At 45.0% G+C, this 23,726-nt stretch overlaps 1 non-coding gene across 1 annotated transcript; it reads right to left on the reverse strand.

Moving 5' to 3' along the window:
- Nucleotides 1-12,948: 12,948 nt before the first annotated feature.
- Nucleotides 12,949-13,112, reverse strand: LOC142449740 (U1 spliceosomal RNA). Its single transcript, XR_012784854.1, has one exon. It is a non-coding gene; the product is annotated as a U1 spliceosomal RNA (small nuclear RNA).
- Nucleotides 13,113-23,726: the final 10,614 nt, after the last annotated feature.

Raw genomic sequence — 23,726 nt, forward strand, 5'->3', positions numbered from 1 at the left:
TGTTTTCCCAGCTTCTTTATTACTATGAAACCAGAACCAAACTCTCTGCCATGAGTGTATGGCAGCCCACAGTGACCCTACAGGACAGGGTAGACCTGCCCCACAAAGTTTCCCAAACTGTATCTCTTGAAAGGATTAGGAAGTCCCATCTTTTGAACTGCTGACTTGATAATTAGCAGCCCAACCATTAAGTTACCAGGACAAGTTGTAATCACTATGCTACCAGGACATTGCTCCCTAAGAGACCTTTAAAACGCCAACAGGAATCCTGCAGCTTCCTTGATCGGATTCTGTCAATCGACAAGAGATTGTCTTCAAGATGAAATTCAACTCCTCAGTTTCATTTGCAGGATCTTTCCAGACCGATTCTGAGAGCCCTGGGTTTTCACCTCTACCACCCCACTTGCTCTCTGGGTTCCAGCACAAGATTCACCTTGCAGGCCTAGAGCCCCTGCCCCCCACCCCCACTTCACCCCACTGCCACACACTTAGGATGCCCTCGCTAGAGAAGGACATGATGGTTGCAAAGTGGGGGGGGGGGTCAGCAGAAAGGGAAGACCCTCCATGCGATGGGATGACACAGTGGGTGCCACAAGGAGCTCACCCGTAACAACTGTGAGGATGGGGCCTGGTGCAGGACCTGGCCGTGTGTTTGCTCTGCTGTACAGGGGCTAGCTACGAGTGGGAGCGGACGTGACAGCTCTTAACAAAAGGATGCCCTGCCTGACTGATCTGCCTGGAAAAGACCCACTCACCTCCATGTTCTCAGAGCACCTGGGTTTGCCGCTCATACAACGTGGCAGGTATGCATTTCAGCCACCCCAGAAATCTCCCCCTTTATTTTTATCTCTCTCCAGGTTATTTTGAGCCCCCGTCCTGACTGACTCACTCTCAGTCAGCTTAGTACTTCCTCTTTCTCTGAAGTAATATCTAAGTTCTAGTCTATTGAGCATCAGAGTGTGTGTGTATAGGGAGGGAGGAGGAGGGCAAGGGGACTCTATCTGATCAAAGGGTATCTGTTCATCACAGCTGGCTCCTAGTTTTCCCTTCATAGCCCCTCCCAGGAAAAGGTCACCTTGGCAACTCCCATCCCTGCTGGAAGGTCCCAGTGGCTGCAGGGAGCAACCGCCTTTGGCTTTATTTGCAGACACACAGTATCCACACGCCTGCTCTGGGGTCTGTGGGGGTGGGCTCCCTGAGCCCTGACCCACAGCGCTCTCCCTCCCTCTCTAATTCCTAACTGCCCTCCTTCCCAGCACCGGTTTCCCTGCCAGGAGGAAGCCGTTGGCTCCCTCCCCTCTTTCAGACACAAGTCTACCCCCAACTCCTCTAAAGTTACCCAAGCTGCCTTGGGAACTCTGCGAGTTTAGATTGATGGAGCATGAGAGATGGAGACCAGCAGCCTTTTCTTTACTTCTGCTCGGTTGCATTTCTTTTTTGAGACTGCGCACATGGGCCCAGCAGTCTGCGTGGGGAAGGGAAGAGCAGGAGAAGCAGAGAGGTGTGGTGCCTATCACCTGAGGACTCCAGAGCTTCACTCCCAGGCCTGCTTCTTCCAGCCTGCGATTCCAACAGCCCGGAACTCCTCGGTCCTGTTTCAAAGTAACATTAGCTGCCGGAAGCTGGAGCAATTAAAAAAACATTTTAAAAATTGCTATAGGGTCAATTCAATTTATGACAACTCCTTATCTTAGACCAGAACTGTGCTCCCTAAGGCTTTCAATGGCTGATTTTGGGGAAGTGGATTTCCAGGCCTTTCTTCTCAGGCACCTCTGGGTGGTCTCTGTAGGAGAGCTTAAATTCAGAGCACCCTGGTTAGCAAAACACTGTGGATGCTACTAACAACCCCAAATCCATTTGCTGAGTCCCCACATAGATTAAGCCTCCATTGGATTCTTTCTGATAGTTAATTAAGGGTGTAGATAATCTTGTCCTCGGGCTGAATGCCTTGGAAAGGAGATTATCTCCAGCTATCCCAGGGAGGGGCAGTCTCTCTCTTGGGCTTTCCTGAGTGTGTCCTTGATGGAGGTCACCATACTGGGGACCAAACAGGGAGTGGAATGATCATGAGTCATGCCCTATCAGCATCGGCCTAAGTGCCTTTGCTGGAAGGCCCTACACACATTTTGTAACCCCTTCCTTTTTCCTCCCCATTTGATTGGGAGCTCTGCAGATATTTTATAACAATCCATAGTTCAATTAGATCAAGCATAATTGTACAATTGTGGCCACCGTCATTTTCAAAACATTGTCTTTCTTCTTGTACTCTTTGTTATCAGCTCCCCTTTTCCCCACCCTCTTTCCCCCCTCCCCCAATGTCAGTTCCCCTCCCCACCTCTCTTTCTGTACCCTCAGGGAATTATTACTCCCTTCACAATTCCTGAAGGGTTTTCTCTATCTTGGATTTCATGCATCTAGTGATCTTAATTATACACATGAACATATGCAGGTCTTACAGAATTAATGAGGTAAAACTAAGACCATAATAGTAGGGGGAGGAAATAAAAAAGAACTAGAGGATTATTATGTATTTCAACAGTGCTATCCCACACCCTGGATATATCATCCCTTCTGCGTGACCCTTCTGTGAGGGACTGTCCAATTATCTTACAGGTGGTTTTTGGCCTCCACTTTGTCTGTGCGCCTTCAGGTTAATTTGGTTGCTTGTTTGTGAACTTCTGATACCTATTCCCATTGACACCTCATGATCACACAGGCTGGTGTGTTTCATCCATGTGGACTTTGTTGTTTTCCTGCTAGATGATTGCTGGTTTAATTTCTAGCCTTTAAGAGCCCAGACACTGTATCTTTTAATAGTAGGTTAACATCAGCTTTCTTCACCACACTGGTTGACACACCTATTTTGTCTTCGACGATCGTGTCAGGAAGGTAAGTAACATACATTATCACATTATTAGAACAAATCATTCTTGTATGGAGGTAAGATTGGAGGCCCAAAGTCACACACACACACACACACACACACACACACACACACACACTCCTATCTTTGTACATTGAGATATTTACATATCTACCTTTATACCTATATATATTTTACTTTCTTGTTCTTTCCTCTATTTCTTTTTTCATTCCTCCTGCCCCACTATCATGTTTATCCATCGGTCACCTCAGTAATTTCTCTTGGGTACCTTTCAATATGCGTCAGAAAGATGAAAGCCTCATCTTTCTACTGGTTTTTTTGAACTCCTGACCTTGCAGTTAGTAGTCCCACATGTAACCATACTCACTGCCATCGAGTCCATGCTGACTCATAGGGACCCACAGTGGGTTTCTGAGACTGACTGTTGACAGGAGCAGAAAGCCCAGTCTTCCTCTCGAGGAGCTGCTGTGGGTTTCCAGATGCAGATCATGTGGATCATAGGCCAGCTTGTAACTATTAAGTCGCTAGATTAGGGACAAAGGGAGGTTGTCTCCTCAATGCCAGCACAGGGCCCCAATACCGGGGTTGTAAAGAGATCAACCACACTAATTAGACACCTATAGGAAAAATCCAAACTGAGCATGCTCAGACACAAGCCCCTGGAGCCCAGGTGGAAGATCCACCTGGGCACACAGGCTAGACCCAGCCACATGACATTACACAGGTGGGCCTAGACTCAGCCATAGGATCAGCCAATGCCCTCAGCCATGCCTCCCCTGGCCATGCGGGGCGGGAGAAAATAAGAGGCAGGAGCACAACCCAACATGCTTTAAGCCCTCTTTTATTTTGCCCTTGCTCAGGTGCATGATGCAAAGGGGAGGTCGGGGGTGGGGTGGAGTGGGGTGGGGTGTGCACACTCACCTGCATGCCCCCCTCAGGGCCTTCCCAGGCCCACAAGTCCTCTAGGCCTCCAGGGATCCCCCAGTTCCACACGTGTGGGCTTCACACACCCGGTCCCTGTATTCTTTCCACGTGGGATTTGGAGCTCAGTCGTGAACACGTGGGACTTCCGCACAGCCTGGCACCACGCATTCCAGAAATAGCACGTACCTTTTCAAGACTGTCATACCTGAAACGTTCCCTTTCCTTCATAAAAACTCACTTGGATTACAAAAGTGCTTCTGCCGTGTGCACTTTCAGCTCTGGGAAGCAAAGAACTGAGGTAACCCCAATCCAGAAACCAAACGCAACCACCGCACAACCACAGTGTGTACTTTACAAATGTCTTCAGAAGCAAAAGTATTAAAAATAAGAAAAATATGGGCACCTGAATGAATTCTGCCTCTGGCTTTACCACTTTCTGTGTGTGACCTTGGGCAAGTAATTTCCCCTCTGTCTGTCTTCAGCCGTGACAGGGAGGAGACATGTTAGAGATGAAGATGCTGGTGCTCTTCAAAGTCTGTAGTTGGAACTTTTTCTTCTTTTGGGCCTTCCTAGATCCTGCCTCTAATTTACTGTCTCGTGTCATCTTCCAAGTGGGCCTAAGCTCCTTTGCCCCATAAGCCCTTTATAGAGGAGTCTCCTTCTGACCTACAATTCCTGGGAGTTGACATTCAGTAGAAAGCAGGACTTCAAAAGAAATCCTTCTGGCTGGACCCCTGACTGAGGATTTGCATGTCCATTCCCAATGTACTGAGTCAGAATCCACATTTTCCCCCAGCTCTCCAGGGGATCCTGTACTTTCTCAGGTGACTCTTTATGTATGCAGGTCTCTGAGATGGGATGTGGATGCTCGGCAGGGGGCACATCCGGAATGAGCTGATTCAAAAGGTGATAGAGTGGAGAGAACTTGGGATTCTGGTTCCACCACACCCAGTTGTGGACTGTGGCCAGGTGCCTGCTCAACACTCTCCTTTGGAAGATGGGAAGGGTGATAGCTCACTCACTGGCTCCTTGGAGGCTGCCCTGCCTGGGTTTAAATCCCAGCCTTGCCGCTTTCCAAATGCATGATTCAGGGCGAATGACTTCTCTTTGCCTCACTTGCCTCCCCTTGGAAGGGGGCTCCGAGATAGCACCCACCTGACATGAGGGTCATGGTTCAGATGAACTGAGGTCTGACACCAGGAATTCTACGCACATGTGCAAGCAGGCATTCATTAATGCAGCTGGTGGTTTCCACAAGGGCCGCTTCTCTTCAGCTCCGGCCAGCCACCTCAGGAAATGCAAGCAGACGCCAACCTTTTGTGTTCCTGTGGGTCACTCAGGTCTGCAAACTTGGGAGACAGAGTCAATCCTGTCCCTACAACAACTTAAAAATGATTCAAGAGCCATAAATAGATTTTTGTAAACAAATGAAATCACTGTTACCCTTTAAATAATAATCCTTAAAATGTTAATTAATATCCTTTACGTTTTCTCAATTTTCACCCTAGAGTAAGGTGACCAGATTTTAACATTGGTAAAGCAGGACACCATTGACCGGGGGCGGGGTGGTGGTGGTGTGCTTGATTAAAAATTTGGTCTGTATGGAGCAACAAAAATTTTCATAGAACACAAAAATAGTATTGTAATATATATTCTTAAATTTCAACATAAGTACAGTTTACAAATATAATACATTAAAAATTATGTATAGTATTATTTTATTCTTTGGCATATTTTTCATTTGAGTGAATTTTTTATTAGATTGCTGTTGTTTAAAAGGTCATGAAATTTTTCACAAGAATTTGTTAAATTATATTTCACACATAAAATGGTTTTCAAAGTCTCAACACTTAATTGTGATTTTTCTGATGTCCACACTTTATTTACCATACAAAAACCACGTTCAGTCGCAGCATTAGTTCCTGGTAAGGACAGCGCGTATTCCACAATTTTTAGCGCATTATTGTATGGAACATGGTTTCTTTCAAAATGATGAAATATTTCTAACCATTTGATCTCTATTGTGATTTTTGCGGATACCCAAGATTTAACCTTTTCCTTATCAATATATATTTTAAAATAATGATACCTCATTAAAAAGATCATATTTGAAAATATTACTATATGGGAAATTTTGAGTAATATGATCGAATGATTTTTGCACGGTGGGAAGTATGATATTTCAAAGCACTTGGAGACACAGAAACATAAAAGATATTTAAATACTGCTGCATCTTCCTCCACAATACAAGGATTTTTCTGGAAAACAACTTATGGAGACAAAGAAATTAGCATTAACAGAATCGCTGATTTGTTGACCTCACTTGTTTAACTAGCACTAGCACGCAGTACGATGTGCAACATCTGAGAGCCAGTTACAAAATGTTTTCATCATTGCCAGTGCCAAAAAATGCCACTGTTCATTAAGTCCAAACAATGGTGGTCGAATTCTAACAACTGGTCAACAATACGAACTTTGATAAGCAGTTCTCAACAATTATTTGTTATTATTAAAGTTTAACATTATAAAATTAATAAAAATAATATAAAACTCATATCCTGGCGAAATAGCCACATGGCAGCTGAAAACCATATATTCCCTTGCCGTTCTCCCTCCGTTCCTTAGCTTGTCATGCATTCTTTCCAAAATTCGGGACTTTTTTTTTTAACAATTTATTGGGGTTCATACAATTCTTATCACAGTTCATACATATACATACATCAATTGTATAAAGCACATCTGTACAGTCTTTGCCCTAATCATTTTTTTCTCCTCTTTTCTTTTTTTACATTTTATTAGGGACTCATACAACTCTTATCACCATCCATACATATACATACATCAATTGTATAAAGCACATCCATACATTCCCTGCCCCAATCATTCTCAAGGCATTTGCTCTCCACTTAAGCCCCTTGCATCAGGTCCTCTTTATTTTTTCCCCTCCCTCCCCTTTCCCCCCTCCCTCATGTGCCCTTGGTAATTTATACATCGTTATTTTGTCATATCTTTTAAAAGGACACCGGACAAATTGTTAAAAATCGGGACTGTCCCGCCAAAAGCGGGACGTCTGGTCACCTTACCCTAGAGTCACATGTACATACAGAAAGCACCCTACTTTACCAACCTCTTCTTCAAACCACTTTCTTAATCTGATTAAGAGTCTGGAGATTGTCGGCTCCAGGCTTCCTGTTTGTGGCAGCACCTGCAGAACGTCCAACCAGAAAACCAGGTTTGGAAGCCTGCTCCAGGGACAGTGGCAGCTCCCAGAGGGTGAGCCTGAGGATTACGAGGAATGGAATGGAGATTGATGGGATGGTAGTGGGCTTGGCTTCCTTCTGTCGTGGGTGCGGCCCTCCTCCATCAACTCTGCCTCGATGGGCTTTTTCCTCTGAACTAAAAAGACCCAGGTGAACCAGGAGCCTTTTGTGACAAACAAGCTCCATTGAGTTGTGCGAATTAGTTGTTAAAATGGCATGTGCAATCAGGCTTCTGTCTCAGGTAGCCATCACAAATTTGCATTCCTTCCACAGTTTTAACGAGCATCTGCGCACCAGCATATTCTGAGTGCTCATAGGGAGGTGCATTCCGTCCGTAGGTAAGCAAAATTAGATGGAACTATGCTGGTAATAATTATTCATTTTGTAAAAGTCGTTATACTTCTGATGAAATGCTACATTTTTATTCCTTTGTGTTTGTTGCTTCAGAGAGCCAGCATATAATGTAAAGAGAAGAATGCCAACCAACCAGAAGGTGACACGCTGTCATTTGACTCAGCTTTGTGTTGCACCCCAAATGCCTATGAGATATTAAGAGTGAATTAATGCAATTCCTGAAAGTCTTCGAAGAGCTAAAAACACTCTCAGAACAATTGGTGTACATTCAGCAGAAGCAGAAAGCAAAATGAACATATGTTCAGAAAAGAGAAGTCACCTGTGCCTAATACACCAAACATCATGACTATTGTCAATTTCTCCTACCGCTAAAGGAATGGGATTCTACAGTGAAAAGATGCTTAAGGGTAAATCCACAGCCGGCGATGCGCACATAAAAGTGAGGAATATTGCAAGGGAGGATGCCAATCAAGAATATGGAAATATCATAAATAATGTATTTATTGGGTTTTGTCAGGTATTGTTTAGTATTTTTATTACTATTTTAAAACTCTTATAACATGATCTAGTTCTGAATCCCTCTTTTATTGTGCTTCTTTAAATATTAACTGTATGAAATAATAAACTACCTGTTGGGATATTGTTTTTTCTTCTCTTATACTTCAAATGGTCATTGGGGCAGAGAACTGGTTGTTTAATTATTTGAATCCCACTATTGGACAGCACTTACTGCTTAGCATTCCACTACCAAGCCAGGGGTCTCAGAAGGAAGCCCGAGGATCTGCCTGTGAAAGCTCACTATCCTGGAACCCCTGCAACACAGCCCCGGAATCCCCATGACACAGTTCTCCTCTGCACACCAGGCATCTGGGTCAGAACAGCTTCAGGATCACTAAAAAAAAAATTTTTTTTTAAGCCAAATGCTCTTCACTCTTTTACAACCTCAGAGTTCTGACACAGATTCTAAGGGTAGAAACGCAAAAATCAAGAACAAAGGAACCAACTTTCGGGGCTCAAAGGTCACTGCCAATGCTCTGGTTCTGACTATTATGACCTGTTTCAGGATTTACAAGACTAAGAGGAGGCCTGGCGGTGTGGTGGCTATGAAATGGACTGCTAACCACAAGGTCGGAAATTCCACTGAAGAGAGATGAAGTCTTCTACTCCCATAAAGCTCTGTGCTGCCCGATCGGGGTGCTATGAGTTGGAATCAACTCAATGGCAATGAGGAAGGCTTTCATTTTATGGGAGCAGATGGCTTCACCTTGCTTCTGCAGAGCACTGGGGGGGTTGGACCACCTCCCTTTCAATCAGCAGTCTAATGGCTGACAATCCTGCCAGAGCTCTTTGGGGCCCAGAATCAATAAGTACTGCTCAGTCAGTGAAGGATATCACACCACTGTAGGGAGCTCCTAGCACAGCCTCTTCCTCGGGCACAATCCTGAGCAGTCCTGGGCGGGAGGGCAGGCGTCATTCCCTCCCTGGGTCCTGGTGCATGGGCCATGTCTGCTTTGCCAAAAACTTATGGTAGGATCGGTCCTCAAACTTGTAACTTGGCCGGAATTCCCTCTCGTTAAGAGGAGACTGTCCTCTGTTAGCAAGAATCCCTTCAATCTCTGTCTCTGCTCACCTTCCGCAGGGACTCCCCAACCAACCTCCCTCTTGAATGAAAGCCCAGTTGCAGAACCAGTGCAAGGAGGAGGCTAAAGGCTGGAGTTGGGAGTCAGATATTGAGGACGAATTCTAACTCTGTCCCTCAGTTAGGGTAAGACTTGTTTTCCTCATCTAGCAAATGGAGTAATAATCGTTTTTACCTCACTAGTTATTTGAAACTACTTCATTCCATCTAGAGCAGTGGTTCTCAACCTTCCTGATGCTAGGACCCTTTAATACAATTCCACATATTGTGGTGAGCCCCAACCATAAAATTAATTTCGTTGCTACTTCATCACTGTAATTTTGCTACTGTTATGAATCGGGTGGCCCCTGTGAAAGGGTTGTTCGAGCCCTAAAGGGGTCGCGACCCACAGGTTGAGAACCGCTGATCTAGAGAATTACTGAGTTCCTTCTGTGTGCCAGGAGTTCTGAGTGTGCAACCAGTTGCTAACTCAGAGGTTTGAGGTTTGAGTGACAATGCTCTTATAAAAGGGGGGGGGGGGCGCACATTAAAAGCCCTATGTAGCAAATGAAATAAATCAGCTACCAAAGGACATATATTGTATGATCACAATTATATGAAACATCTAGAATAGATGAGTGTATGGAGACCAAAGTTTATTAGTGGCTACCAGGAAAGGGAGGGAGTGGGGAAGCAATGCTGAGTGATCAATGAGATTCTTTTAAGAACGATGGGAAATTTGGGGAATGTTGAATGATGACGGTGGAACAGCATGATGAAAGTATTTACTGCCACTGAACTCTGCATGTCAAGATGGTAGAAATGGCAAAGTACTGTCATCGATACTGTTCTTATTTTTGGTATTGGCCAATAAGTCAATTTCAACATGCAGAGACCTCCAGAGTGTAGAGCAGAACTCCATACATAAGGCCTTCAAAGCTGTGACTTTTCAGAAGCAGGTGAGCCAGGCCTTATTTCCAAGGCACTTCTGAGTGAGACTGAACCATCCAGCTTAGGTTAGTAGTTTACTGCTTAACCATTTGTGCAGCCAAGTGGCTTTTATTACCTATATGCTTACTGCAATAAAAATTTCAAAATGTATATACATAGGGCTTCAAAAAAAGTCCATGATCGTTTTCATTTTTGCAAGCCTTTTTATATACACACATACACATACATTGTTGTTAGGTGCCATTGAGTTGATTCCAACTCATAGCAACTATGGACCACGGAATGAAACACTGCCTGATCCTGCACTAGCCTCCCAAGCCTTGCTATGTTCCATCCCACTGTTGTTGCAATTGCATTAATTCATGTTGTCAACAGTCTTCCTTTTTCACTGACCTTCTCCAAGGACTGGTTCTGATAACATGTCCAAAGTAGGTGAGACAAAATCTCACCATCTTTGGTTCCAAAGAGGATTCTGGTTGTATGTCTTCCAAGACAAATTTGTTCATTCTTCTGGCAGGCCACAGTATTCTTTGCCAACACCATAATTCAAAGGCACCGATTCTTCTCTGGTCTTCTTCATGTATTGCCTAGCTTTTGCATACCTGTGAGGCTTTTGAATATACCATCATTTGAATCAGGCACGTTAGTCTTCAAAATGACACCTTTGTTTTTTAACACTTCAAAGAGATCTTTTGCAGCCCACTTACACAGTACAATAGTTTGTTTGATTTCTTAACTGCTGCTTCCAACTGGTGTTGATTGTGGATCCAAATAAAATGAGTTCATGGACAACTTCAATCTTTTCTCCATTTATCATGTTGCTTACAAAACGGTGAGGATTTCTGTTTTCTTTATATTGTGGTGTGATCCATCCCGAAGGCTCTGTGGTCTTTGATCTTCATCTGTAAGTGCTTCAAGTCTTTTTCACTGAAGCAAGTAGGGGTGGCTCGTCTTGTTAGGTTGTTAATGAGTCTTACTCTAATCCTGAGGTCACATTCTTATTCAGCTCCTTGGGATATTTGTGCCACATACAGATTGAAGACGTACAGTGAAAGTATACAACACTGATGCACACCTTATCTGATTTTACACCACACAGTTGGCCCTTGTTCTATTTGAATGACTGCCTCTTGGTCTCTGTTCAGGCTCTCTACTAGTATCTTTGTGTTATGACATTCCCACTTTGCAACTTTACCCATAATTTGTTATGATCCACATAGTTAACTGTCTTTGCATGGTTGATAAAATATAGATAAGCATCTTTCTGGTATCCTCTGTTTCCAGCCACGATCCAACTGCTATAACCAATCATATACCTCACTCCATGTTCTCTTCTGAATCCAGCCTGAATTCCTGAAAGGTCCAATCAATGTACCGCTGCAACCATTTTTCAATGACCTTTGGCAAAAAAAATATTACCTCCATGTAATATTAATGATATTGTTCAGTAATTTCCAAATCTTGGTGGATCACTTTTCTTTGCGTTATGTACAAATATGTATCCCTTCCAGTTCTTAGCCAGGTAATTGTCTTCCAAATTTCTTAGCACAGTTGTGTTAGTCTGGGTACTTTAGAGAAACAAATCCACAGAAACTCATATGTATAAGAGTTTTGTATAAAGGGTAAGTGCATATCAAGAAAACATTCCAACCCAGTGTTGCCCAAGCCCACAAGTCCAACATTAACCCCTATGTCTGACAACAATCCACAAAGTCCTCCTCCATCTCACTAAACACACACTATGATGCCGACTGCAGGAGGAAAGCCAAATCAGTGAGCGTGTAAGCATCTCAGTGCTGGCAGGGGTCTCCACATGGCTGCTCCAGCACCCAGGGCTGCATTGGAGTAGGTCCATGTGACTTCTCCTCAGGGATGTCTTGCAGGAAGTGAGCCTCGCCAACTGAAGCAGGAAACTGGCTAAGGCAGCTGCACCCTGGTCTGACCATCAGAAAGCAAGAGACCTGAGAACTTGAAAGACGAGGCTCACCGAGCCATTTATCTCTCCGCCCTTCAATTAACCCCACGTGTGTTTATCGGCCAGGCTGGCACAATAAACTAACTCAACAGTAAACTGAGCACCTCCAGGGCTACATCCATTTGCTGAAACATTTCTCTTGATATTCCATCCATTCCCGGAGTTTTGGTCTTTGCCGGTGCCTTCAGGGCAGCTTGGATCTCTTGCTTCATTGCCATAGCTTCTTGATCGCATGCTAACTTTTGGAATGGTCAAGGAGTGATCAGATCTCTTTGGAACAGTCCAGCCTTGTATTCCTTCCGTCTTCTTTTGATGCTGCCTGCATCATTCAGTATTTTGCCTTTAAAATCCTCCAATGTTACAAGTTAAGACCTAAGGGGTTTTTTTTCCAGCTTCAAAATTTATTATTTTAGTTTGAGAAATGCTGAGCATTGTTCTTCCCATTTGCTCTTCTTTAAAAAAAATGCTTTTATCATTTTATTAGGGGTTCGTACAGTTTTTTTTTTACCGTGCGCCCCCCCCCAGCGCAGGCCCGCGGCCGAGCCACACCTCGTACAGTTCTTATAACAATCCATACACACAACCATTGTGTCAAGCATATTTGTACCTATGTTGCCATCATCATTTCCTAACATTTTCTTTCTACTTAAGCCCTCGCTATCAGCTCATTTCCGCCCTCCTCCCCTCCCCTCAAGAACCCTTGACAGTTTATAAACTATTATTATTTCTTCATGTTTTACACTGACTGATGTCTCTCTTCACCCACTTTTCTGTTGTCCATCCCCCTGGGAGGAGGTTATATGTAGATCCTTGTGATCAGTTCCCCCTATCTCCCCCTTGCTCCTTACCCTCCTGGTATGGCTACTCTCATTATTGGTCCTGTTTGTTTTTCTAACTCCAGGTCTTTGCATATTTTATTATGATACTTCGTCTTATGGAGCTGCCCTTTGAAATATTCTGTCTAGCTCTTTTTTTTTTATTAAGGGGACAGCACGAACGCAGTCCCCCACTACCACAAATTTTGCAGTCAAGTTTCCCACATTTGGGGAAATTGCAGGGGTCAGCACATCCCAAGTGCAATGGGTGAGCCTCGCCCTGGGAAAACCACCTTCATAATCATGGTGTCTCTCCTGCCAGGTACTTTAAGTAGGTGTCTAGCTCTTTATCTTCATACTTTCTTCTTTTCACTTCTATGTTCAAGAGGAAGTTTTCAGAGAGTCTGAGAGGAAAGTACATGTACACACACACAGGAGGGGATTTCAAAAAGTGGAATTAAAAGATAATAGAATTTTTCCATGAATTTTTGAAGCCCTCTTGCATATAGACATGCTTATGTATATATTTATATAAGCACACACAGACATATAAACATGTGAAGCATAGTTCCTCTCTGACACACAGGGAATGCCAGGAGTCAGAATCCACTTGATGACCACTGTGCCATGCATGCCAGGCACTGACACAGATCCTAGGCTGTGCGAACAAAGCAAAGTCATTGCTACATTGCAATGAAATGTTGGCGAAAGAGTTGGGGAACAAACAGCTAATACATCATGTTATGCCAGGTCCTGAATGAGAAGGGTATGAAAAATATAAAGCGTGAGAAGGAGGTGGCAAGTTCCTGGGACTTAGGCTATGTAAGGTATTTTTTAGGGAAGTCCTCTTTGCAGAGGAAACAGCAGACCCTGTGGATGGAGTGGAGGGGCCATGGGGACATCCGAGGGGAAATGGTGGGGAGGCATGGGGGGGAGGGCACTGCGTTTGGCAGGCAATAGCTCAAGGCCAGCCTGACTGAGCTGAATTGGAGTGCAAGGCACACTCATAATGACTTCTGTGGGTTTCTAAAACCTTAACTCTTTCCAGGAGTCAGTGACCTCATCTTTCTCCCACAGAGCAGCTGGGGATTTTGAACTGCTGACCTTGCAGTTACTTCATTGAGGTGAGGTGAGTAGGTGGAAAAGTGATGAAATTGCCGAGTGCTTAATGCCGCGGTGGTCAAGCGTCTGGATTTTCACCGGGGTTGCATAGTAGCTGCTGTGATTTGGTGCTACCAAGTTGGTTCCCATTTCTGGGGACCGTGTGTGTGGCAGAAGGAAATGCCATTGGGTCCTGTGCTGGCTCTACAATGATTGCCATTTCAGCCCAGTGTCGCAGCCGCTGTGTCAGTCCAGCCACAGAAGCTACTGGAAAACTTGGAGCAGGGGAAGGTCTTTATTCTTTACATCTTCAAAGGATCCCTTTGATTGCTCTGTGGAAAAGAGGACTTTCAGCATTGTGTCGTCAGGAAGCCTGTCCCCAAACATTTCTAGTTTCTTGTCCTCTCAAGTTGCACTACATGGTCCATTGGGTGAGGTCGTGTGTAACTCTTATCCAGGTGACTTCCAGGCAGAACATTTCATTGCCAGTGTGAAGCCTTCCAAAGTTCCTTGTCTCTGTGTCACACGCGGCCAGCCTGGGTTCCAGAGTGGGGATGTGTGGAGCAGCTGGCTGAGCTTACACATAGCTTCAACAAGAACGCAATCTTTACTGCAATCAATCCCTAGGATTTGATCAGTGTGTCACCTGCCTACCACAGTCTAGCATATCCTAACATGTACTTGTAACAAGAGAAGTAGGGAGACCAGGTAGGAGGCTGGCAGGTGATCCTAACTTGGATGGGAGTGACAGTGACAGTGATAATGAGATAGTGACCAGATTCACAGTGATGTGCTGATGGACTGGATGTAGGGTCTGAAGGAAAGAGAGAAGTCAGGCATACTTCCCAGGATTATGGCCTTGCTAACTGGGTGAGTTCTGCACAGGGCAACACTGGAGGAAACAGAAGATTATTCACAGTGCTGGGCACAAGACAAAACGAAGCAGCCTCTTGTGGTCCTTACTGCCATGGACTGCAGTTTGTTGGGGGAATTTTTCAATCCACAACGAGGAGAACAAAACAGAACAAAGAGATTTATTTTCAGTTTGCTTTTGTTTTTTAATTGTTTTGTTTTAAAAACAAATAGATTTACTAAGGCGTTCCTTATATATTGTAATATTTGCCCTTTTTAGTTTATAGGCTTAAGGGTTCGGACAATTGTTTTGTTTTATAACCTCCTGCACATCCTGCTGTGCCCCGTTGTAGTAAACTCCTTCCTTTCCCCGTAATTCCTGGCAGCCATTGGCCTGTTGGTGACGCCTGTAGCTTTGCCTTTTCTAGAAGAAGGTGGTCGACATGGAATCACACACTACCGGCCTTTTTAATTTTTATTTATTTATTTTTATTTTAACAATTTATTGGGGCTGATACAATTCTTTTCACAGTTCATACATATACATACATCAATTGTATAAAGCACATCTGTACAGTCTTTGCCCTAATCATTTTTTTCTCTTTTCTTCTTTTACATTTTATTAGGGACTCATACAACTCTTACAACAATCCATACATATACATACATCAATTGTATAAAGCACATCCATACATTCCCTGCCCCAATCATTCTCAAGGCATTTGCTCTCCACTTAAGCCCCTTGCATCAGGTCCTCCCTTTTTTATTTTTATATACACTATCTGACTTTAAAAAATTGGCATCTTTCACTTAGGCTAAATACATCTGAGAACCCTTCACGCTGTTCCGTGTGTCGGTGTTTGTTCCTTTTTATGGCTGAGTAGTACTTCATGGTCCAGACGTTCTACACGTTGTTTATCTATTTACCAGCTGGGGAACATTGAGGTTGTTTCCAGATGTTGGTGATTATGAATCCCATTATGAAAGCAACAAGGCTTTTTTTTTTTTTTTTTGGTGAGGGGGAGGTGAGCACAGTATTTGTGGGAACATAGGTGTTCATTTTCTCAGTTCTTAGCAGTGGATTGCTGGGTCATATGGTTTATAAGAAACTGCCAAACTACTTTCCAGTGTGGCTTTATTACCTTATCTAACCCCTACCAGCAAGTATGAGTTGCTCCCCATGCTCCCCAGCACGTGGGACTGTCAGGGTTTTTGATTCAGAGCATTCTGATGTTTAGTGGTATCCCCTTGTGGTTTTTATTTGCATTTCCCTAACGAGTAATGATGTTGAACATCCTTTCACACACTCATCAGCCACTCGTATATCTCTCTTTTGTGTGTGAAATGTCTATTCAAATCTCATTAGGTTGCTTCTCCTATGATTATCCTGAATACAGTCTTCATATATTCTGGACACAAGTCTGTTATTAGATACAGGTTTTGCACATATTTCCTCCCAGTCTTTGGTTTGACTTTTCATTTCCTAACAGTATCTGTCAAAGAGCAGAAATCTATAGATTTGGTGAAATTCTCTTTATCACCATTTTTTTGAGTGTCTTATTTTTCTTTTTCTAAATAATTTTATTGAGGGCTTCTTGTACAACTCTTTTAAAAATATTTCATTTAATTTAAAAAATTGTTTTATTAAGAGTTGTATGAGTCCCTAATAAAATGTAAAAAAAGAAAAGAGGAGAAAAAAATGATTAGGGCAAAGAATGTACAGATGTGCTTTATATAATTGATGTATGTATATGTATGGACTGTGGTAAGAGTTGTATGAGCCCCTAATAAATTGTTTAAAAAAAAAGACCATGTGCGAAGTATGTGGCATGAATGGATGTTGTCTGGTCAAGCCCGACTTAAAAAAAATTGTTTTATTAGGGGCTCATACAACTCTTATGACAATCCATATATACATCAATTGTGTAAAGCACATTTCTACATTCATTGCCCTCGTCATTCTCAAAACATTTGCTCTCCACTTAAGCCCTTGGTATCAGCTCCTCATTTTTCCCCTCCCTCCCCACCACCTCCTCTCACGAACCCTTGATAATTTATAAATTATTATTTTGTCATGTCTTACACTGTCCGATGTCTCCTTTCACCCACTTTTTTGGGAGTCTATCCCTTAGGGAGGAGGTTATATGTAGATTCTTGTGATTCATTCCCCCTTTCTACTCTACCTTCCCTCCACCTTCTCGGTATCGCCACTCTCACCACTGGTCCTGAGGGGTTCATCTGTCCTGGATTCCCTGTGCTTCCTGCTCTTATCTGTACCAGCAAACATGCTCTGGTCTAGCCAGATTTGTAAGGTAGAATTGGGATCATGATAGTGAGGGGAGAGGAAGCATTTAAGAACTAGAGGAAAACTGTATGTTTCATCATTGCTACCCTGCATCTTGACTGGCTTGTCTCCTCCCCACGGCCCTTCTGTAAAGGGATGTCCAATTGCCTACAGATGGGCTTTGGGTCCCCACTGCCCCTCATTCACAATGATATGATTTTTTGTTCTTTGATGCCTAATACCTGATCCAATCAACACTTTGTGGTCAGCATAGGCTGGTATGCTTCTTCCATGTGGGTTTTGTTGCTTCTGAGCTAGATGGCCGCTATTTATCTTCAAGCCTTTAAGACCCCAGATGCTATATCTTTTGATAGGTGGGAAACATCAGTTTTTTTCACATTTGCTTATGCATCTGCTTTGTCTTCAGTGATCGTGTCGGGAAGGTGAGCATCATGGAATGCCAGTTTAATAGAACAAAGTGTTCCTGCATTGCGGTAGTACTTGAGTGGAGACCCAATGTCCATCTGCTACCTTAATACTAGACCTATAAATATATGGACATAGATCTATTTCCTCATCCTCATATATAAACATATGTACATGCCTGTATTTAGACCTCTATAAATGGCCTTTGCCTCCTAGTGCTTTCCTCTATTTCCTTTCACTTTCCTCTTGTCCCAGTGTCATGCTCAGCCTTCATCTTAGTTTCACTAATTCCTCTTGGTTACATTGTCCTTGAGCAAGTCCTACCAGGCCTCCTCACCATCAATTTTGGGTCATTTGTTCCCTTGTCTCTGGGTTTGTTAATAGTCACATCCTTTCCCCCACCTCCCCCTCTCCCATGTCCCCCTGGAACCGTCAGTCCCATTGTTATCTCCTTCAGATTATTTATCTATCGACATTTTCATTTAGGGTTCATGTTCTTTGTATCACACCTAAGACATCTTCCTCATATCCAAGGTCACAAAGATTTTCTACAAAGCCTTCTGCTAGAAATCACATAGCTTTCAGTTATACATTTAGGACTACGAACCATTTGGAATTCATTTTTTTCTTGTCAATGGTGTGAGGTATAGCCCAGACAATTTTGGCTTGTGTTATTTTAAACTCTAGAAAGCGCAGGTTGATAAACTTCCCATCTTTGTTACTCCTGCGCATAGATGCCACTGCAACCGGTTGCAAAATTTTGGTGAAGTTTGAAACGCAGATGGACAGGAAGCCCCGCCTCTCCCTGACTCCATGGATACTTCTTGAGCAATGAATCCTTTCTTTCAGCATCAGTCTCCAGATGCTCCCACAATCCCAGCCCAAGCTGGAGACGCTCAGAGCCAGGTGCTCCCTGGTTCCTAAAATACTCCAGGTAGGTAGCTGCTCCAGGACACAATGTGGCTTTCTTCAGTCACTCAAAGGACATTCATTGGGAAAGTCGGTTATTCAATCTTGGCAATGCGGATAGGAACATGAACCTTCTTAGCATCATTTCTTCTTGAGCGGTTCATGGGAATTCTGACATGCCTGGGTTGCAGTGAAAGACTAATGCACTCAGTTGCTAACTGAAAGGTTGAGGTTTGAGTCCACCCAGAGGCAGTTTGGGAGCAAGGTCTAGAGATCACTGCCAAACAGTCAGCCCGGGAGGAGCCTGGGAAGCAAGGTGCTACTCTGACACACGTGGGTTTGGTATCCCTTAAAAGTGGCTGCAAAGCAACTGGTTGTTTCTGTGGACACTGTTTCCCCCTCCTGTCCCACGAGAAGCCACTAGCTTTAGAAGCTGCATTACAGCTGTCACAGAACTTTCGGACTCTTCAGAAATTCAAACTCACTGCCATTGAGTTGATTCCAACCCCCTTCTCCTAGAAAAACAAGTAATTGAAAAGATATAAACCAGAATGAAAATGCAGAAGGGAAGAATCAATCAGGGGCAATTTACTTGGACATGGATCTAGGTAGACATATACTTTTTCATTATTTTTCTAACTTCACTGCAAATGAGTGGAAACTGCATCCAACTTAGCCAGTTTGGGACGCAAACCATGAGGAGGTGTAACGTGGGCGCGGTGAGGGTACGCCCCTGAGGTATTTGGGGAAAGGCTTTCTTCTCTCACTGGTTATCTAGTATTGCTAAAGTTCAAAGTCCCAGTCCTGGCTGGTAATCCAGGGTTTTCTGCCTGGCAATTTTCACTTGCAAATGGAAAGGCTGCGCTGATAATATTCTAAGCCCCTCCTTTGGCACACACTTACAGCTTTCACTTCTTTCTTGGGTGACAGGAGGACAGGACACCCACTCAAACTGCCATTCCTGTTCAGTGTCCAGGCCATTCTAGTGGTCTCCTCACTTACCCCCCAACCCCAAAGCCTCTGCCCACATGTTCATGAAGGCAGACAATGGCCACTCAGCCCTTGGCAGACAGATGTTCTTGGCAACCCCATCAGTGGCACCTTTAGCACTCAGGATAAAGACTCCTCTCCTAGGGTTAACTTGTCCTGCAGGAACTTGCCAGCACTCGGTTCCAGTATCTACTCTCCCAGGTCTGTGGACCCTGCTGCCTGTTTTAGTTGCTCCCAATTGCCAAACCCCAGACCACGCTACCCTGCTTGTATACTAGGTAACCTTCACCGTCTAAGGGAAGCCTTCCCTCACCAGCTCCAGGGACACCCTCCCTCCTTGGAAGCAGACTGCCTCATCTTTCCTTGGTAAATTCAAACCACCAAGCTTTTAGTTCACAGTAAGTTGGGTTGGGAATCAATGGGATAGCAATGGGTTTTCCTTGTTAATAAGGCAATACTATTGCCAGGTATTGTGTCTCCAAATATTTTTGAGACATAAAAGGCACAGATCACCAATGAGCCAAAGAACAGGAGCTGAAAAGGAGTGTAGAACCTTTCCCCAGAGCCTGCACAGAAAGAAGTCCTTCCCAGAGAGCCTGCACTCTGATTTCAGACTTCCAGCCTCCTAAACTCCCAGGAAGTAAAATTCTGCTGGTTAGAACCACCCACTTGTGGTATTTCCATTATAGCTCTCACTTCCATTGAGTCTGTTCCAACTCAGAGCCACCCTATTGAGATCCTAGCATGACCTTGGGACCCCCTGGTGGCATAGTGGACTATTAATTGAGCTGCTAACCCACAAGGTCAATGGTTCAAACTCACCACTGGCTTCGAGGGAGAATGATGAGACTTTCTGTTCCTGTAAAGATTTACAGTCCCCTAAACAAGAAAGAAAGATTTACAGTCCCAGAAACTCAAAGGGGCTTTCTGCTTTGTCCTATAAGGCTGCTATGAATCTGTTACAGAAGCATTAGCCACCTAAGACACCAAACTAAAAACTCACTGCCTGAGTTGATTCTGGCTCATAGTGACCCTATAGGACAGAGTAGAACTGCCCCTGTGGGTTTCTCAGACTACTCTTTATGGGAAAAGAATGCCCTTTCTTTCTCCCAAACTAACACGTCATCACTCTAAAATCACAGTATGTTCCAGAGTCACACTGGTCCTGTCTTACTTCCTTAACGACGATATTTCCAATGCATATCTACCTCCATCTGAACCAAACTAGAGCCTCTACTTTCACAACTAACTACATGATGTCCATAGTAGAAATTAGTTCTCTATCCTGGAACTTTTTCTTGAAAAACTTTTTTTTTTTTTAAAGTTCTTTGGTCACGTGTTGGGTTGTTGACTGTGAGGGTCAACAGTTTGAAACCACTAGCTGTTTCTCGGAGAAAGATGAGACTTCCTGTTCCAGTATACGGTCTTGGAAACCCACAGTAACGAGGTGGCACTTTGGACAAAAGAACTGTATGCTTAATGATTCTAATCTTGCTGACTGTAACCTGTTTGCTTCCCTAATGAACTCCTATATCATGAGCATTATCTAGAAATTCTGTATGGTTTTTGAAATGGATTATCAGATTATCAAAGCTAGCAAAGAAGTAGAGAGATTTCAGGGAAGGGGGGTGAGAGTAAGGAAGGTAAAGGCAGTTGGAGGGTGAAGGCATGTCTGACCTCTACCTTTTGGTCATCAGCTTCAGGCTGGTATGGAGTTGGGTTCTTTTGAAGCAGGAGGAGGTCACTTGTGGCTTCCATACCATTTTCTCATATGCATTTAAGCAAACAATCAAAACTAAACTGAAAAAGGCAATATGGATGAATGCCCAGCCAGACACAAAGCGTACATAGCGATATGATGCATTGTACAAAGCTCATAGACAGGCAGAATTAATGCCAAGTGAAATAGTGGTTCCCTAGGGGGTGGAGAAGCCCTATTGTCTCTGTGAGCTAGGCATTGGGCTGATAACCACAGGTTGGTGGTTCGAACCCACTAGCTATTCCCATAAATATCTGCAGTCTCTATGTTGGAATTGCCTCAATGGCAATGAGCTGGGCTACTTTGCTTTTGTGAGAGAAGGAGCCTGGTGACACAGTGGGTTAACACTGAACTATTAACTGCAAGGTCAGTTGGCTGTCTGTTCCCTTAAAGATTTATAGATTCACCAAATCCTAAGGAGCAATTCTAGTCTGTCCTATGGGGTTGCTATGAGTTGGAATTGACTTGAAGGCAGCCAGTTTGAGTAATTTTCATTGTTGGTGGTGGCAAGAGTCCCTGGATGGTGCAAATGGTTAATGGGTTTGGCTATTTAAGCAGACGGTTGGAAGTTCGAGTCTACTCAGGGGCATCTTGGAAGAAAGGCAATCTACTTCCTAAAATTCAGGCTCTACAAAGCATAGAGCCTAAGTAGGAGGAGTCCTCTGACATATGCTGCTGCTTCTCCATGGGTTGGAGTCAACTCAGGTGGGAACTGGTGCTTGTGAGGAGCACTCTCTGGGAGGCCACATTTAGATCTGGATGGAGCTTAGGGGGTGTAGACATATGTAAAATCCACCAAGGTGAGGTGTACACTGAGGAGCTCTGCAGTTATTACTTTGCAAAGTACAGCGCTAATAGACATAAAAAGGCAGGGCTCCTTTCTATCACCTTCTGTCCCCAGCTACCTACCTTTTCTTCTAAGGTCACCCTCCCTGCTAGGAGCTTACTCCCCCTTTCTTTTGGTACCGCCACACGAAGGACAGAGTCCTGGGAGCATGTCAGGAGGCTCCCACGGCCCAGGCACCTGTGCACCTCCTCGGCTTTCTAGGGTCCCTCTGCCCTCCCTCAGGAACTTTGTCTCCTCTCCTAAAGCTGGGAGACCTGGGAGGCTGCTGACCCTTGCTAAACAGAGTCCTGCCTCCTGCCCCTTCAGGGTGTGCCTGCCTGGAGCACAGTATGTGCAGAACAACTTATCATGACACACTGTCTCCCTATTTTATTCTCTATTCTCATCCCCCAGACTAATCCTAGAGCTTTCTGCTCCTGGGCTCTCAGGCTGAGCGCTTCCCTGGTTTTTTGTTCTAGTAAACTTCCTTTCCAAGGGGCAGTCCTGATAACCCATTTTGTGTTTGCATTTAAACTAGGCCTGTCTTGGAGGAGCTGAACGCCTTATCTTCCTGGACACCCTCATCCCCACCCCCTTCTAGCTTTGTCTTAGGGCCCTGCCCCCTCCCCCATCGTCTTCGACTTGTCTTTTATCTCATCTGGCACCTCCACCCTATGAGACTCTCCAACCCCAGCGGGACAGAGGGCCTGGAGTCCACTGTTCAAGTCAATTTGGCAAGCTTTCTTGGAGGAGGGCGAACGAGAAATGTACTACTTATTCTTGATTTTCAAGAATCTTTTAAGACGGGGAAATGGGCACAACTCAGGATTGGTTTTAGTAGTTTCCAACCCAATTCTGCTCTTAAGTGCCAGGCACTGACTTGTGTGCATTTTGTAAGTTAATCTTTGAATTTTCAAAGCGACTTCAGGAGGATGATTATTTCCCCCATTTTAGAGATGGAGATGAGGCACAAGGTCATACTGCTGGCACGTGGTCGCTAGGATTTGAATTAGCCATTTCCCTAAGGAAACGCCCTATTTTCCTGTACTAGGGATTCCCAAGGAAAGCCAGTGCACCTGGGCTGTGGGTCTACCCCCACCCCCACCGGGGTGGGGGCATTTAATTGTGCTATTATACCCTTTCTGCTCATTTCCCTGAGTCAGGGGCCTGGGAGGGGGCTTCCGGCCTGCCAGCGTCTCAGTTGGAAGCTGGGACTTCAGATACAAAGCCCCGCGTGGCAAAGGAGTCGAGGGGTGCGGAGGAAATCAAGGAGGCCCTGCCCACTACCGGGGCGTTGCAAGCCTCGAGGCGTTGCGAGCTACCGGGCTGTTGCAAGCCCGCGGCGCGCGAAAACTGCGCGGAACTACTTATCTGAAGCAGCTTTTGAACTAGGGACTCAGCGACAGTCCCTGGGGCGGTCGTGAGCGGCAAGAAACCCGTTGGCAGCTCCCGGGCGCGGCCACGTGCGCCCCGCCGGGCTCGCACGCTCCGCCGCGCCGGGCCTCGGGGCCACCGGCAGGCACGCGCGCCCCCAGCGCGCACGCACACCGACGGCCAGGCCCACGTCCGCCACTCCCCGCCCTCCCCCGCGCCCCGCCCCCGCCCTCGCGGCGCCGGCTTCGGCCCTCCTATTGGCTGCACGGCCGGTGACGCGCGGCGCCCGGCCCCGCCCCTCGTCAGTCACTCGGCGGAGGCGGCGCTGGCGGGGACTAGTCTCGTCCGGAGACTGGCAGCGGCGGCGGTAGCGGCGGCGGCGGCGGCGGCGGCGGCCGGAGCTCGAGCCCCAGCGGCTGAGGG

Source organism: Tenrec ecaudatus, chromosome 5, assembly GCF_050624435.1.
Source record: "Tenrec ecaudatus isolate mTenEca1 chromosome 5, mTenEca1.hap1, whole genome shotgun sequence".
Classification (NCBI taxonomy): Eukaryota; Metazoa; Chordata; class Mammalia; order Afrosoricida; family Tenrecidae; genus Tenrec; species Tenrec ecaudatus.